This window comes from Coturnix japonica, chromosome Z (genome assembly GCF_001577835.2).
Source record: "Coturnix japonica isolate 7356 chromosome Z, Coturnix japonica 2.1, whole genome shotgun sequence".
Lineage (NCBI taxonomy): Eukaryota > Metazoa > Chordata > Aves > Galliformes > Phasianidae > Coturnix > Coturnix japonica.
Genome location: NC_029547.1, coordinates 39020539 through 39038390, shown reverse-complemented (window position 1 = coordinate 39038390; position 17852 = coordinate 39020539). Strand labels below are relative to the sequence as shown.

The window sequence follows — 17852 nt, the reverse complement described above, 5'->3', positions numbered from 1 at the left end:
GTGTGAGAGCAGCCCAGGGCCCAAGTAAAACCACCACCTGGGGAAAGCATGAGATAGTAAGAGGAAGTGGGTTTCACTGTGTACAGCTTGCAATGATCTCTGTTAACAGCCCTGAAATATCTCAACGGCCAGGTCTTGCAGTGCATGAAAACTTTCTTCCCCGGAGGTTACCATCACAGCTCAATGCTTTTAAGAGACTCCATTTCCTCGATAACGCCGTTCTGATGGTATTTCTCCAGCACACACAGCAGGAGAAGCTGCAGCTCCATCCGCCACAGAAAAGGGCGACCCGACCTCCACTCCACCCGACGCAAGCCCAGGGCCCTAGCCCTCCCATCACCCTCCCATCACCCTCCCATCACCCTACCCCCGCCTTCTCCTCCCCCTCTCCTCTCCCCTTCCCCCTCCTCCTCTCCGCCCCGCCCCGTCCCCACCCGGAGCGGGAGGAGGGTTCTGAGGAGGAGGAGCCGAGGCGGGCTGGGGCCAGGGCAGGGTGAAGCACGTCTCTGGTGCAGGTAGGAGCGCGGTTGGGCTGGGGTACGGGCGCGGGGAGGCAGAGGCAGTGTCGCAGGCAGGGGTGAAAACACAGCGGCTGCACCACCGCTAAGTCGCGCCGCGCCGCGCTGCGCTTCGCTTCGCTTCTCCACTCCGCTTCTCCCCTCCTTGCGGCCCTGCGCCTCCAAGGTGGGTGTCTCGGCCTGGCGGGCGGGATCGTGGCGCCGCGCTACCTACGGAGCGTGCCTAGAGCACGACGGGATACGTGCAGGAGGGCGCGGCCATCAGGGTTGTGGATCTGGGAAGGCTGGGGGTGGTTACGGGCCGTGGTCGTCTGCCCTGCTTGTGGGCCTGCGGGCAGGCGCTGCACCTGCTGCTGCAGCTCGCTGAGGAGCCGGGGATCGAGGCGTGTCCGGTCTGCAGAGTTGCCCCCGCCCACTCCTGCCGCGTGCCGGCACGGCGGAGGGGCCTGTGGTCCGCGGGTCGGTTCTGCGCGCGGTGCTGGCCGCGGGAACCGGCTGCATGTGTGTGAAGGGCTCTGAAATGTTACTCTACTTCTCAGCTGTCAGGAGGGTTTAAATCAAATTTGAATTGAGGTGCTGAGTGTGCAGGAGATGGGTACGGTGACATCAGGACTTTATTACTACTTGTCCAGTGCGAGTTTTAAGTGGAACTGTAGGGCTGCACCCCTTTGGGTGGGGCACGTTTGTGAGTTTTGAGGGTGAGAGATGGAGCAGACACTGTGATGCTCTCGTTTCTGCTGTATGGCAGCTGCCAGGAATGCCGGAGCTTATTGTCTGTTCAGTGGCTTGGAAGGCTGTTTCTAAGTGTGCTTCTGGTCTGAATTTGGTTCCTGCCTTCTCATTACAACCTGTTTTTATGTCTGCCAGATGCTTTAGCTAAACGGCCATCTCTGAGCTCTTGCACCCCAGCATTTCTGGTGGGTTCTGGATGCTAGTACAATGGTCAGGTCCATCATGTCCAGGGGCATTTTTTGGGCAGCACAGGTGTTGTGCAGTTGGCTCTGCTTTGCTGAAAGGGAGTGAGCAGTGAGGAAGCAGGTTCCTGCATGTAAACTGGCCTTGAGGAGGGAGCTGGCTCTGCACATGCGGTTAAGGTCTGTCTCCAGTAGGATTGCCCCTGGAAAGCCATCATTGTGCTTACTTTACAGTGCTCAGGGAGCTGCAGAGTGGCTGGTGGATGCACTGTGCTCTCAGCCCCACTAAAATTAGGGAGCTGCGGTTTTGGCTGTTATTTTATTGTGGGTTTTTTTTTTTTTTCCCTTGAAACAGAAGGCATTGTAGCTGGTGACAACTGTGACTGCTCCTTCCATAGTGAATTAAGCATTTGATATCAGTGTTTGTTGAGAATGGGTTTGTTTCAAAGCTGGGAGATTGACTCGTAGCTGTTCTGGACAGTGTGCATAGAGGTGTGCTTGGAGATGTTCTTTCATGTGCTGTGCTGCCTTCTCTGCTGGTGTTATGATTCAGTGCCCTTTCCTCCCCCAGTGTAAACAGCTACTGTCTTAAACCTTCTGCCAGTCAGACTGCATGGCTGCAACTGTGTGACACCAAATATTGTGGCTTTATACTTACAGACAGCTGGGCTTTTTGTTTTCTGTGGCTAGTCCTCTCTGAAGTTGGACTTAATGATCCTTATGGGTCCCTTCCAACTCAGGATATTCTGTAATTTTATGATATGGGTCCCATGAGGATGAGGGGGGAATCTAGTACCTTCTGCTTCCTCATGGCTGCCTCCAGTGCAACTGAGGTGTTGTGTTGGAAGCTCCACACGGCCCTCTGTGGATATAAAAGGAATTGTGGGGAAGCCTGCAGCCCCATGGCTATGCAACCAGGTTGCTTGTCTGTCCCAAGTGGAACACAGGGCTGTAGGTGGCTTTGGAACTGCACTTGGAGCAGGTCTGTTTCAGATGTGCAAAAGTTAATTCTTGATTTTTTACTGGTAGCTTTGGATTCAGTTGTTCCCTATGCCTGTCTGTTTTGCAAGGGTAGATGGTAGCTTTGCTCTGCTTCTGAGGGTGTCTTCTAGAGCTGGGCTCTTCACAGGCAGTAACTATGACAGGAAAGCTCCCAGGTTTTGTACTGTTCCTGAACTTTTCAGATGTTTTCTTCAAGTTCTTTATTGTCCCCAGGAAAAATGGGGACTCATGCCACTGATGCTGGAAGAGGGATTTTGTAGATTTTAAGAAAATAAAACATTTCCCATCAGTGTTCACAGATGAGAGTCATTTTCTCAGGTTTTGCTGTACAAAGATAGCTTGAAACATATAGTGGTAAGGGAAGACGTAAGTGCCAAGGTTTAGTAACCTTGTAAGACTTTGATGCTTCCAAATGTTGGATCTTATAAAAATTCAAATTATTCTGTGATTTAAATGAGTTGAAAAATCATTTCTGAAGGTGCATAACCAGTGTGTTATTTGTGCGTGGATGCAAATCTACTATGCCTCTGAAGTTTAATTAAAGACAAAACTGTGAGGGAGTTTTTCACAATGGCTGACTTTTGGAAAAATGAAATGGGATGAAAATGAAACATGGGAATGTAAATAGGGTAGCGTGTGATGACAAATTCTAAAAGGTGACAACAAAAAGTAGAGCGGATTGTAAACCTCCGTGATGCATCCTTTAAAGGGTTTTATTTTAGCTTGTACATGCAAATTCCTTTGCTGGGAATTACAGAGTTGAGATCCTCCCTGATGTAGTGTTGTTGCATGCTTTGTGGCTGCTCTTTCTTTTGCCTGATGCTGTGTATTGCCCTTAGTTAACTGAGAGGGAATGTGCCTGCCTATTTGTGTATCTGGAGGTTTGCGTGGAGCTGATGACACCTCTGGCTGCTGTACCTGGTTGTTCTCTCTTTGGATCTCTGCCTCTCTTCTTCCTCCCTGTCTGTTTCTCTGATGATGATCAAGTGTGTCTAGGCAGACAGGTGGATGTTCACTAAGAAGCATGGGAAAGTCCTGCTGATCTCACTAGGTCTGGTGCTCAGGGATGGGGTTGATGAGTAGCTGCCTGTTGGCGTCTGCATGCATGGAGTCTTATGAGGCCTAGGGATACTGCTGTGGCTTCCATGCAGATGGCTGTCCTGTCCTGTGTGCGAAGTGCAGCAGGTAGAGCAGCAGCAGACTTATGGAAATGGCATGAATGCATAAGTAGGAAGTTGTTTAGATCCTGTTAGGGTGTTTTTTTCTTTTCTTTTTTTTTTTCTTTCTTTCTTTTTTTTTTTTTTTAATTATTATTATAATGAGGGGATGGTAAGAGAAGAAGAGTGTGTTGGCAGTGCTCCAGTTCTGAGCTCACTGACAGTAAGTGTGTTAAAGCACGAAGCAGCAGGCTTTATTGCAGGAATGTGTTCTTACAGTACATATAGGGAAACAAAACAGGTGGCAAATTAACAGAAACTTGAACTGTAGCTGTGAGGATGCAAAGAACTTTCTGAGGACAACAAATGAAGATAATTGTGGCCCATGTATTGAGTTTTGCCCAAGTTTGTTGCATCTTGCTGTCTCCCTTCTCTTCCATGTGCGTCCTTTCCTTCTGTTCATGTACAACACTGAACTCGTTATCCAGTAGGCATTTTCTGCATTTATCCTCTTAAAAAATTAGTATTAGCCTTAGTATTAGCCTGTGTATGGGGGAGGCCAGAGAGGATTGAACGCTGTGTTGCAGAACCAGTGTGGCCTCTCAGCGAGGATGGGTGGGTTGTTTGGCTCTCAGTTGTACTTGCCTAGCAGATGCCTTATTGGTGGAGCACGTTCATGGAGGTGACTGGGAAATATTTGGGTTTGTCAGACTGTGGGCAGGAAAGCAGAGCCTTGGCAAGCCTCCGGTTCTGTGCTGGGGCTGTGATAATGCTATGGGGTGAAAAGAAGCCTGCCTGTCTCTGTGCCACTGTCCACTGCATGGTTAGTAGGGTGGGATGAGAGAGCATGAAAAGTGATTACAGTTCCTGCTTTGTTTGGGAGTAGTTTTCAGGAACAGGCTTTAGCTGCACTTTTTTCGAGTCCTTCCTCTTTCCCTTGATATAAAGCAGGCATTATTCTTGCCCCAAATGATTGCTTTATATATATGTGTGTGTGCTTGATTTATTTTTTTCATAAACAACTGATGTTTTATGAACTTTGTCATTGTTATAAAAACGAATGTGCTGAAAAGTGGAGAGTAACTTTTATTATTATTTTTTAGGTATGTCTTTGTGTTCATTTGAACTGGAAGAGATAATGTATTATAGTTGGCTGTTACTAGAAGAATAGTACGGGGTGTAGACAGCAGACCTAGAAACGCAAAAGGTCTTGGACTCATGTTCAAGTTCTTTCCTTTCAGACTTAATAAGTTTGGGAGAGAATGGAACCATACATACTTCTTTTTACAAAGAAGCATCCTATGACTTTGCCTTGAATTAGGTCTACAGGCTATGCTTGGTTTTGCTTAGGTTTGTAGTAGCAAAGCCCCCCACGAAAGTGCTTTAGGAAAAGCTGGGTGTTTCTTGCAGAGCTTAGTTTCCTCCTGTTGGAAGTCTCTGTGAGGGCTCGGGGGTCTGGGGACTCATTTTGTCCAGCATGCTGTTGTGACCCATAGTTGTTGGAAGAACAAACCCTATTATGTCAGGAGTACATGTGAAATATGGATTGTCTCAGGGGAAGTTTCTCTCCATGTGCTGGTGATATGGCTCGGAGAGGGATGGGAGTGCAGGCATGTCTTCAGACATTGAGATTTTTTCCTGCTTAATCTAATACAGCATTTGCTGTGCTTCTCTGTAAGCCCCAGCTTGGATTTCCATAGTAGCCTCTGTAATTGTTGCCAGGCATTGTACTGTGGGTGGTGAGACATTTCTGTCTGTAAGTCTGTGTTTGATTTGGGCGCAGCAAGGACTGTCTGCAGAACATCTAAAGGTGGAGGGGCCTGCTGCAGGGAGGAACTAGCTGTGGATGGCTTCCACCCTGCATGGGATCTGTGCAGCTGTAGCCATCTTGTCTTCCCTGAAGCGCAGCAGTAGCTGCTGCCATGATGGCTCAGAGATGCTTTGGTGTGCCTTCGTGGATGTGGAAATCGCTGGAGTGATGCTGTGCTGGTGGAGATCCCCTCTCTCATACTTCTGTTTGTTGTTTTGTTTGTTTTTTAATCGAAAAAGGCATAATGACTGATAATACATAACGACATGATAACACACACTGACTGAGGCAAAATATTATGCATTCTGGTTTTGAGTCAGCAGTTGTGTGATTATGAAGTGTTTGTTAAATATGTGGATGTGTGCCCAGACAGATCACCCTCATTTGTCCTTCAGACCCACTCTACCTGAAGGATCTGTCTGTCAGACAACAAATTGTCCATCACAGGTGCAAGTGTAAAGAAAATTAATGCCATTGATAAAAGTGTTTTAAAAAAAATAAATATATGTATGTCACTAAAAAGTATCTGTCCTTTCATCAGGAGTAAGAATTATTCTTTTTTTCCTGTTAAAATCTAGTCTTATCTAGGTGATAGAGAATGCCTGTCTTTCTCTTCTTGAATTTATTAGATTTCTTAAAAATCTGCTATTGCAAGTCCAGATGCTTACCCCTTCTGAGATAAATTCACTCTTCGGTTGAATCTGACTGCAGTTTTACTTTAGGTGTCACTGGCATTGATATACTGCTTTAAAAGGTCGTCCTGATTATCTGCTAGGTTAGTGAGGCGCATAATGGCCTTTTCATTTCCTTTGTGCAGGAATTCGTTTTGAGGGATTCTGTGATGAACATGTAAGACAACATTTTGTAGGCATAAGAGCTTTCTTCTGTACAATTCTATCTCCCAAAAGAATTAAACAGTAATGAAGAAAACTCTATCCATACGTATACGTTTACAGTGTATTAGATACACTGTTGTAGATATTTGACTAAATATTTTCAAGCAGAAGTTGGTGCTTCTGAATTTTATTCTTTTTTCAAACACTTAAAAGGAGTAACAGTGTATTTTGATTCTCACGTGTTTCATGTGTCTGAGGAATTCATCATTTAATTGGTGAGGATGTATGAAATAAATCTCTGACTCATAGATATTTAGCTCACATATTGTATATTATATATTTAATGCTTGAATTAATGTTTGCTTACAATATAAATACCAGTATGGAAATGCTCTCAAAGGGTTGATTTCTTTCTTTTTCCTTTTTAAAGTATCTGCTTATACCTGCCCTGAGACCGGCCTCCCATGTGCATAAATTGATTGTGCATCTAATGATAAATGCTGGTAGTTGGGAATTCCACAGAGGTTTTTAAGAGCTTTTCTTTCCTGCTTTAGTACTGACAATCACCAGTGACCGTTGTCCGGAGTCTGTCTTCTGCTCTTTAATTTACTTTTTGGCTATTATATGAACTCTGTTCCTGTCGCTGCATGTCTGCCTTCTGTTGTTCTTCATAGCCATGCTTTAATCATTGAAAATCGGATGGGAATGTGTTGTATTTCAGTAGCATTAGCAACAGCTTCTTAATACTTTATGGAACAGTGCTTTTGACCAGGTGAGGTGTCTGATAGGCTGAGGCTTGCCATGAGTGTTGTGTGCACTGGGGATCTATGTGCTGCTCAGAAGCAGTGGTGCAAGGGGTGGATCAGGGCACCTTGGGGAAGGGTTGAATGCAGCAGGAAGCTGGGTCAGCAGGAGCAGTTAATGTTTGCCGGCAGGAGGTGAAGCGAGTCAGCTGCACTAATTTCTTTGCAACAAATGGGCCCTGGGAGTCAGAGGTGTTAACGTGACCCCCACCTTGCATCACTCAGTGGTGATGAGGCTTTGAGGTTCCCGCAGAGAGAGCCTGGACTGCATGTTTCCGTGGTGACAGCTGTTATTTAAACATTTATAACATTTGATTAAAGATACAGAAAGGGGAAAACCTTTTAAACATTACAAATATAAAGCTTTTAACTAACTATTACTAAAACTTTTGTTTTAACAATATCCCTTATTTACATTCCTTGGAGTGTGGATGTTTTATGTGTAGTGCAGCTGCCCCTTCCCATTTGATGGGCCTTGAGATGACAATCTGGGGCAAGCACCATCTTCTAGAGATAGTAGTCTGACTTTGATCATAGCTGGCTTGACATCACTCCACCAATTTAGTTACTCTTTTTTCACGTTACTGTTTTTTGCATCAAAATTGTACTTGAAGTTTCTCACGCAAGGAGATTTGTGTCTCTGGTAAAGGTTTGAGGAAAATGACTATTTTTGTGTTGATTAAACTGAGTTCTAAAGGGAAGGAACACAAAATAGATTGTAAATTACAGTCTCTGAAGTTGTGCAGTGATTGCGGTGATGCACAAAATCTTTGTACTAGAGGGGAGAGCTAGCTGTGACTGCAGGAAGGGAGGGTGGCTAACAGCATGTGTGTTGTGCAGAAGGGCAGCTGAATGTGTGGTACACCTTCCTCCTAGCCCCACTTTCATGTTCTTTAGATACTTTGTGCTCCACAGCCATGCTGGGGCAGCAGTGCTCTTCATCTAGGTCAGGTGTTCTCATGCGTAGTGCTTGTGTGCAGCATATTTTGCTCTCTGGAGGTTTCTGACTGCTGGAATAATTTCTGTTGTATTTTTCTGTTTTCAAACTTTCCTGCCTCTCACTTGCTCCTGTTTTGCATGCATTCCTGGGAAGATGGAGGAAATACTGAATATGTTAGTGGACTCTACAGTTGTGCTATTGAAAACTGTGCCTTGATTTGAGGACTAGACAAATGGGAGCTCTGAAGAGGGATGGAGAAAAGCTCTTATTTCTTCTGCGTCTTTGCTTTGGCCACTGACATTTGGTTTTGCTTCAGACTAGTCCATAGTCCTAGTTTACTAGGACTGTGAGAGTATGGATTTTACTAGTACTCAGGGGACTCTGCTCTGTTTTGTGTTGTACAGATTTAGATGATGATTCTGTGCTTCACGGTGATTTTTTTTTTCTTTGCCTTAGAATCACAGAATCACCAAGATTGGAGAAGACTTCCAAGATCATCTAGTTCAGTCGTCCACCTGCCACCAATATTTCACCACTAAACCACTTCCCCTTAGTACAGCATCTAAATGTTCAACAGCACCAGTGATGATGACTCAACCACTCTTCCCTGGGCATCCTGTCTTACTTTCTTGTTCTATTTTCTTCCTTCCTACCTCTACAGTAGCTATTCATTTGCAGTTTTACAAATCATCAACCATTCCACAGCTCACATGGTTTCTTGTAAAAGTTCCTGCTTAATCTTTATGCTGTTTCCCCTTAGGAGGTGTGTTGGTAGTAAGAAGAGGAGCTTGGCTATGGCTGATGTGTGGAGGAGGGGGAGGCTGAATGACACTGTTGGTACATGCGAGGACATCCCCCAGAGTCTGATGAAGGGCTCTGATGAAGGGTGCTGGGTTTACAGTGCCTGAGGACTTCCAGATTTTCTGAGTGTCTTTTTGTGTTGATGTGATGAGTGTCCTGGCTGCCGGCTTGACAGAGCTAAATCATATAATGACAGAATCACGGAGTGACTTGGGGTGGAATGCACTGTACAGATCACCTTATCCAACTCCCTGCCACAGGCAGGGACATCTCCTGGTTGAAGTTGCCCAAAGCCCCACCCAGAATGGCATTAAGGAATTCCTCCCTCACATATAAGTGTTGCTGGTTCAGGGTCTCTGAAGAAGTTTGCCTTAAAATTTACTGAGTAGACAAGCCTTAAAGTATGTAAGATTTATAGTAGTGAGATGTGGTGACAGCTTGTTCAGCAGTGACATAGCTGCAGGTACAGTGTTCCACATGTGCACCACATGAGTAGTCCTGCCTGAAGCCACTCTGTGTATGGTGGGGAAGGCAAGACTCAGCAGAGCAAAGCTGCTGTTCCCTGAGGTTGGAGCTTCACATGATCAGTACTCCAGGGAAGTGCTGTCTGACAGGCTCCCTTGGACCAGCCAAGTAGAACCTCTGTTCTACAGGGAGGAAGGCTCTAGTGTAAGTTAAATGGAAAATGGTCCCCAGAATTTAGTTACTGTCAAAATAAAGACCCATCTGAATGTGAAATCACTAAATTTCTTTTGCTGAGCTGCTTCCCAGTTTCTGAGGTGTTGTTCTGACAACTGTTGTTCTTAACTGCAGTTAAACAATTGCATTTAAGGCTCAACCAAGAGTTAGATCGAGTTACCTTTCCACCTGAATAAAAGATTCCATAACTGTGTCTAGTTACACCTCTTGACAGTGGAAGTCAAGGAAATGTGCGTACTCTGATGCTTTTTCCTGGTGTTAGGTATGTTTAATAAATTGGTTTGCTAGTTTGCTTCTGTAACATTCACAGGTGAGATTTCGATTAGTATTTTAGGTTCTTGAAATCCAGTTTCATAAGATTTGAAAGCTCCATCTTAAATGCGTAGGAGCTTTGAAACTGTTTGCGTCTGTAAATTATTTCATCATGGGGAGAATGATGACAAGAAAGCTCCTAATAATATTGTTCACTGGGCATTTTCTCAAAACCAGACAGAAAGTTATAGAGATGGGGAACTGAATTGTCTGACAATTATGCGTATTGAAAGCATCTGGAGTTTGTTCCATATTGTATGTGCACAACTTCATCCCCTTGAAGTTTTCATGATCTGAAAGTGCACATCCAATTTGAAAGGTGCTGCTGCATCTCTGAATTTGTGTGAATTATGATATTTGGGAAGTCTTGGTGACAGAAGCATGCAGAGCCTACAGTGTCTGTCTGCATGGAGGTCAACAGGAACAAATATGTACACCTGAGGCATTATTGTTCAGAACTGCAAATGTGGTATTGATACTCAGATGTTGTACTTAGTTATCCAGGCAGTATTATCATGTTAATTGTTGAAACAATAACGCATGTTAGGTTTCCTTCCTTTACAGAGGTACCTTTAGGTGGATTTAAAATTAATCAAATATTGACAGTAAAATCATTGGCATTTCACAGGCCTCTCTTTTTAACACTGGCATACATTAAGATTCTCTTCGGAAGTGAGAAACAATGTTTTATTGCTATGAGACTGATATTGGTAGGTGTCATTACAATCAACATTAATAAAGAAAAAATAGAGTTTTGAGCTGCTGCATTTGTTTCTACCAGTCAATTTTGACAATACATCAGTAGAACTACTGGTACTGCTGTGAATCAAAACAGGTCAGGTGGATACTGCATGTATTGGAACAGACAACTTTATTCCTTCCTGGATTGCCTTGAGTATAAGAATGTGGGAAAAACAAACAAACAAACAAAAACCAACTGTAATAAAGCCAGATGATTACTTCTGGTCATTGAAAGAAAAAAAAGTGGTAGCTAAAATACAATTTATTTTTAATTCTTTGTTTCACTTCCTCTTTTTCAAAGCAGTTGATAAAAAGGGGATCTGATACTCTATAAAGATAATTGTACAGGACTTAGAATTCAGGCTTTGTTAGAATTAAAACCACTTTAGATCTAAACTTTTAATACTAAACTGCTTTGAAATTGTTTTCGTCCAAATTTGGTAGCAAACTGGAAATTTACACATGTAGAGCAAAGCAGGTACTGCAGTTTGCTTTTAGTGACTCGGACATGTAAATTTGGTTGTATACATAGTATTTCTAATGCCTAGAACAAAGCAGAATTGCATGTAGTGATTGCCTTTGCTTTGCATTCCTAACTCTGTACTGTTGGACAAAAATATACATATCCATCTGCTGTTTGAAAATTGTGCATGGTAGGTAGCCACCTATATTGGCATGCACTGTCCAGGCTTGTTGAACTCTCCAGCAGCACTGTGCATGCCAGAGGGTGAGAGGCACAGTGTTGCCATGATGTCCTGCACAGCAGCAGCAGGTCTGGGCTTGGCAGTGACATCCTTATATGGGACTTTCCTCTGTTTCCTGTCATCACTTTAAGAATAGAAAACTTTATTTCTGATCTCCCAGAGCAAGGATGTCTTCCTCCCTTTTCAAAACTCATTACTGTCAATACCCAAGTGCACTCTCACTTGTTTTTCAGATGTTTTTTGAAGGATCTTAAAGGTTTCTGTGTGTCTTTGACATGGGTTGGACTAGCAGTATTTTAATCATCTCCATTTGATAGAAACATCAGCTGTTAAAAATGTTAATGTGACAACAAGCTAGGTTTGCTGCAGACTCTGAGAGGACATGGATGAGGTTCTACAAAACTTGAAATTTGCATTGCATCAATCTAACAGTAATATGACAGTTAAGTAGTTGCTTTTGTGCAAAGGAGGGTTCTGAAGGCTGGGAAGGATGGTTTGTCATTTTCTTAAGTAATGATTTCCATTTCCTGCAAGTATCTGAAGCCATCAGAGTCGGCCATGATTGATTGTTATACTGCAGCAGAACGGCTGTTGTGCACTGTTAGCATTTACGGGCTATGCAGTGTTTATAGATAAACACATATGGGAAAGACAAACCCTTCAGGGGGAAGTTTGTGGCAGGGTTTGAACCAAGAAGCATGTGAGCCCCACAGGAGGAGCAGCAGTGGAGCTGTAGCAGGTTAAAGGTGAGCTGTCTTGTCTGGCTTCATCATGTTGGTCAGCTGTTGTGTCTGGGAGTGCTTTCCTTTAAATGGTGCTGCAGACATGGATCTGAAAGGTGTGAGAAAAGGGGCTCTGGCTGTTAGTTTGTTAAGAAGGCTGCTGATTTGAAGGACAGAAAAGTGGCTGTCATAGAATATTCTGAGTTCGAAGGGACCCAGAAGGATCATTGAGTCCAATTTCTGGCTCCACACAGGACCAACCAGAATTCAAACCTTATGTCTGAGAGTGCTGTCAAGATGCTGCTTGAGCTCTAGCAACTTGGGGCTGTGCCCATTGCTATGAGGAACCTGTTTTGTGCCCACCACCCTCTGGTGGAGAGCCTTTTCCCTAACCCCCCAGTATGATCCTCCCTTGATGATGCTCTGTGCTGTTTGTTCCCTTTGGCCCTGCTACTGTCACCGAGAGCAGAGCTCAGCGCTGCCCCTCCCTCCCTGTGAGGAGCTGCAGCTGCCATGAGGCCTCCTCTCAGTCTCACAAACCAAGTGATGAGAAATTATTAGTCATGGATAAAAGGGCATGTAATGTCTAGCCAGAAAATATGATTTTGGTGCCTCTTAGGTTGAGGATGTTGAGGACGCGTTCAGATTTTATCTTCCAAATGTGATACAGAAGAAAAGGGACTATTGTGAGTGAACATGGCTGTGCAGTTTTTTAGATGCTGATTTTACATCCAAGAGTGAAGCTACGACAGCTGCTGAGATTGCTGTTACTTGGATTCATACAGTCTGTTTCGTGGCATACCTGCAGCAAGTGTATTGATAAAACCTGCAAGCCTTGTTTTTTTTTCCCCTCTCTCCCCATTTCACTGTGAAATAGATATCTAATTTTATTTTCGAAGTTATTTCTGCAGAGAGCTGCTTAAATGTCTTCTGTTGTAAATTCTTCCATGATTTGTAAATCTAGGGAAGTTTTATTGGAATCCTGCCTCTGCCAGGGCATGAGCACTTGTAAATATATGCTAATGCATACTATGGTGTGTTACTATGCTTACACAGTGATTTATTAAAAAAAAAAAAAAAAGTAGAGAAAACAATTGATTAATGCTGGCATGTATGTACTGAGGTATACCACAAGCCTAGTTTATCTCTACAAGAGAGTTTTCCCTGAGATTGGCATACCAGCTGGACTGACTGACCGTTGGCAGTAACTGTACTGATAAGAAACATCCTAACAGGCAGCTGGTGTAGTGGTGTGAAGTGAGCTTGTGGAGGAGGCTGTGCAGGGAAATGGCGCTCATTAGAGCAGAGCAGCACATCTGAATTCACTTTAATTCTGGATGGCACAGTACTGCCTTGCACAGACAGTGTGATTACTCTGGGGAGGAGGAGGCAGTGCCTTGTGTCGAGTCCTTCTGCTGATTAAGGAGTGAACACAGTCCCAGATGCTTTTTGGAGGCAGACAATTATTTCCAACCAGAGAGATGTTAACCAAGAACCAAGGCCCTGGGGGAGGACATGAAGAGCTGGGCCAGAGAGGGAGGGGGGGGGCTTACTGAACACAGAGCATTTATTTTGATTTTTCTGTGTCTTGGGATCTCTTGTTAGAAAGCTTTCACCATTGGCATGGTGAAGCTTTTGAGGCTGGTGGTTGACTCTACATGCAGCTAGACTCTATGTGCAGCTAATTGTTCTGTTTCATAGACCGTCTTTTAACATATACTTAAAAGATTGTTTATTGCTAATATAAATCCTACTGTATGGTCAGTGAGACCGACACTGATGCTTTTAATTCTTTCTGCTCTTCTTTTAGCAGTATTGTGGGGTTTTTAGTTTGGTTGGTTTGTTTTACTATTGATCCAAAATCTAGTTTCAAGCAGTGTACAGATTGATATCCAGCAGGCTGCTGCTGTGTGGTCATTATTTTTGTGGCAGACTTATTACTTGATAACAAAATTCAAGCCATTTCCTATGGCTCAAAGCAGCCATTTCCTACTATCTTTGTGACAGAGCTGTGAGAACAGCCATGCAGCTTGGGTTGAAGGTAAGAAATATATTTTTGGTTATTCAGCAGAAGTTAAAAGCTTATTTAAAGGTTAAAGATTTATCAACTAAATTGTTACAAGAGGGAATAATGAACAGCAGCAGAAAATAATTGCTTCAGTTTTGTAAAGTGTAGTGGTATAGGCTCCAAATGTGAGAGGTTTATATGGTTTTGTCACTGTTGATTGATTGATTTCTTTCCATCTCCACTAACAATGAGGCTGTTTGAATTGAGTTTTTTAATCCAACTGTGTGTCACATTCCCTGTATGGAGATTAATTGTAAATGGTCTTATGTTTATCTCTCTTGCTTTGCAGAGAGAGATCATTTTTCTCTAACAAGTCTAATCATTTCTGTCAGAGCCTGAATTCAACACCTGTCTGTATTCAGAATACTTGTGCATGTTTAGGCATAGTCTCTGTGAACAGAAATGCCCAAGGACCTTAGTGCTGCTATGATGGGACCTACTGGGAACCTTCTCTTCTGTTGGTGTGTTGTGTACAGATATTGTATGGTTTCTATTACCATATAGTTTAGAAACAAAAGAAAAAGTAACAGCAATAACAAAAAAGAATAATGCCCAACTTGTTGATGCATTGTGTCAATTGTGGCTGTACAGGTTGCCCCTATGTGTATGCTGCTGCTGAGCAACATTTTAGTCTGGCTTTCAAGACATGTTTTGAACCACTTTGAAGTGATTGATATTCGCATATATATATAGAACAGTCTGTGTTTATATAAATAACCAGCAGTTGAATATCAGTGTGTTTTTCATATAACAAGAACAAATGAAGGGAAAAATGTCTTCAGTTGTGGTTGTGCTCTAGAAAGTACTGCTTTTTTTTTTTTCTTGTTATTGCTATTAAATCATGCTAATGCTTTTAGGTTTTGCTGAGACTGTTGCTTTTGCTGTTTATTAGTAATCTGCTGCATAACTAGTAAATACTTTTCCATTTGCACTTAATTTTTAAGTGTGCCTTGCTTATCAGCATCACCAAAGCTCACTTGATTGAACAAACAACTCACTTTGTCCAGATCCACAATCAGTAGGATGTATTTTGCATTTTGCTATGTAGCGTTAGCAAGCAGGGAACAAATCTGCTTTTCAGGAGATGTCAGAATAATCAATGGTTTTGAAAGTACTGTTTTGCATAGGAACACAAATGTGTTAAACAGTGAGAGGTTGCTTCTGTGTTTTATAGGCATTGATTCTTTTTCTAATAGGGAATAATAGAAGACAAAACAAAAAGGAGTGAGGAATTTTTAAACATTTTGAGAAGTTTGCCTTGCAGTACTAACAGATACATCCACACATATATTTGTTGGATGATTTCATTATTGTGGTCAGGGTCTAAGTGCATAATGAGCTTGTTTGTTTGTTGAAATCAGTTGAGAAGGTTTCTGCAGGAGGTGAGTGAGTGGGCAGCAGATGAGGCCATGTGGAAAGGAGGGTTCTCTAGGAGATGCTGTGGGGCTGAGGCCTGGGCGGGCTGTAGATGGGTCAGAAGGGGTGGCTGTGGCATGGGGCCACCTGTGGGGCTGCAGCAGCTGGAGGAACAGTCTTGCTTATGCTGGCTTTGGTGTCTTTCTGCTGTCTCCTTGTACTTTATTATGGTCTTGATGCCTTGCTTCATGAACAGTGCACCCTTTCTAGGGATCATGAATGCACTGAGTACAAAGCATTCTCCCCTTGCTCCTGTATGTCTTCCTCACCTTGTAATTTGCTTCCCTTTCTGCTTTGTACTGGAAGCTGATAGGATTCTCTGCCTACCCCTGTCCAACTTCCACTCTGGGCCATCTGGCACCTGTGCCCAACCCACTCAGCCTGTGCTCTGGAAGGTCCCAGATCTGCATACTGGTGGCTTCAGGAGCATCAGTGAGCAGGCTGCCGAGAGAGGAATGGTGAGGAGCAGTGGGATGCCCTCAGCATGGCAGTGGTCTCCATGTCTAAAGCCTCAGGAGTGCACTGCTGCTGTCTATATAATCTGGCTGCATGTTTTTTTTTATTAATGAAGTGTAGCTAATGAAGGAGCTGACATCTATTTTGAGAGAGTGAATGGAAGGGGTAAGTACAAGAGGGGAACCTGTAAGATCTGATGCTTTATGGCTTGGTAGCTAATCTGTTTCACATAGTGCAGTATGCAGTGTGGTGATTCAGAGTGATCTGGGCAGTGTTACATTGTTTTACTGCACAAAGCAGCTGTTGTTCTACTGGCCATTGCCTCAGTGTGAAATAAGATCCAGAAGAGCTGCTGTGAAACCAGCCATCATTTTTGAAAGCACCACACACATTTGGGATTAGATTCCTCATTGCTGGGACAGCATGAGGAAAGATCAGATGGGATGTGAGCTCTGCATCCTTATCTTCCCAGCTAACACATGCTGATGGTATTGGCCTGTTGTGTTACCCTCCCAAGGTGCCTGTGGCAGCACACAAGGGAGAGTTCATGGCTCTGGGAAGGCTGCAGTGTGACTGGATGCAAAATGAGATCTGCTTCTATAGATCCTGGGACTCTGAGGTGATGACAGTGTTTTGATCATGTAAGCTAGCTGTATGGACTACCTAAGCCAAAATTTTGATGCTTCAGCTAGGAGGAAAGTCTTCAGAATGCAGAAGTTGTTGCTTAGTTTTGCCTGAATGACCAACATAGAACAAGTGTGTAACCTGACCTTCATGCCTTTTAAGTGCTCTAGTACTAAATGTTGCTTTAAACTTTAAAGGCAACGGCCAGTTAAAAATCTGTACCTTTTGAAAATGTTCTGTATCAGTAACTATTTTACTTCAGTAATATCATTGTATGCAACATATACTATATGCTAATACATGTTATTATAAGTAATTATAGTAATTATATTTATCAGGTAAATACAAATTTTCTTGTCTCAAGATGTGGAGGGACAGGATCCTGAAGGGCCATGTTTGCTTAAAGTTCAGATGTCATACTGAGGACACATATTATTTCTTCATGAAGTTCGTCAAGTTATACCTGTTCTTTTTGTTTTGTTTTGTTTTTTAAACTTGGCAAGCTATAGTTATAAGCTCAGGATCATATAGGTGATATTATAGGATCTTCTGTTCTTGCATTAGATTTGTGAGTGACAGAAGCAGATGAGCTATTCTAAGAAGTAGGAAAGAAGGGAGAAGGGAGGCTAGTTATCTGGATACAGGCCAACTCTGCTGTCTGGCTGGTGTGGCATGAATGCATTATTTCCTGCAGGAATTGTGCCAATTGAGATTTGCAATGCTACTGGGCGGTACCTTCAAATACCTATCAGTGGTGCCTCTATACTAGCCACTCGGTTGTGATTTTTTTTCAGTCTTGAGGAGGGAAATATTATCAAGGGGAAACTTGAAAATGAAAAGAAATCCTTACACTGTGCCAGCATGTGCTGCTGGCTTCCAGGTTCACGAGCCATTTCCATAGAGGTGGGTTCCGTTAGCCAGACTTTCAGCACTGTGTTCTTTTAACATGCTCCTCAGTAACCCCTCAACCTGCAGTAATGCTGTACTGAATAATGATTTGGACAGTGATGTGTTGTACCAGCAATGACAAGTTCCTCAAATCATGTTGCATCTGTAGGCAAAACACCACCTACTGCTGCTCTCTTTTTGCTCCAGTTGGTTCCAGACAGCTTCTGATTTTGTTTTCGTGTCTCAAGAGGAGGTTTTTTGAGGTCTGGTTTGCATGCAGAACACATAGTATCTTGAGGCTGAAATTTACCTTCACATTAATCTATTTTCATAGATTTCTTGGCCTGACATGAGATTGTTTTTTTTATTTTTTATTTTTAAATTATTATTTATTTAGCTCATGTGGGATTTCTTGTAATGGCTTTCAATTGTTGTGTGCAG

The 17852-nt window shown here is 43.2% G+C and overlaps 1 protein-coding gene across 12 annotated transcripts in view; it reads left to right on the top strand.

Moving 5' to 3' along the window:
• The first annotated feature begins 412 nt into the window (after nucleotides 1–412).
• Nucleotides 413–17852, top strand: part of SEMA4D (semaphorin 4D) — an 87681-nt gene continuing 70241 nt past the window's right edge. For 11 of the 12 annotated variants that reach the window (XR_001552068.2, XM_015849350.2, XM_015849349.2 and 8 more), the window contains exon 1: nucleotides 413–515. The gene's annotated coding sequence lies outside the window, so the exon portion shown is untranslated. Of the gene's footprint in view, nucleotides 516–660; nucleotides 685–17852 lie in introns of those variants that run through there. The other variant, XM_015849343.2, reaches the window with a different exon arrangement.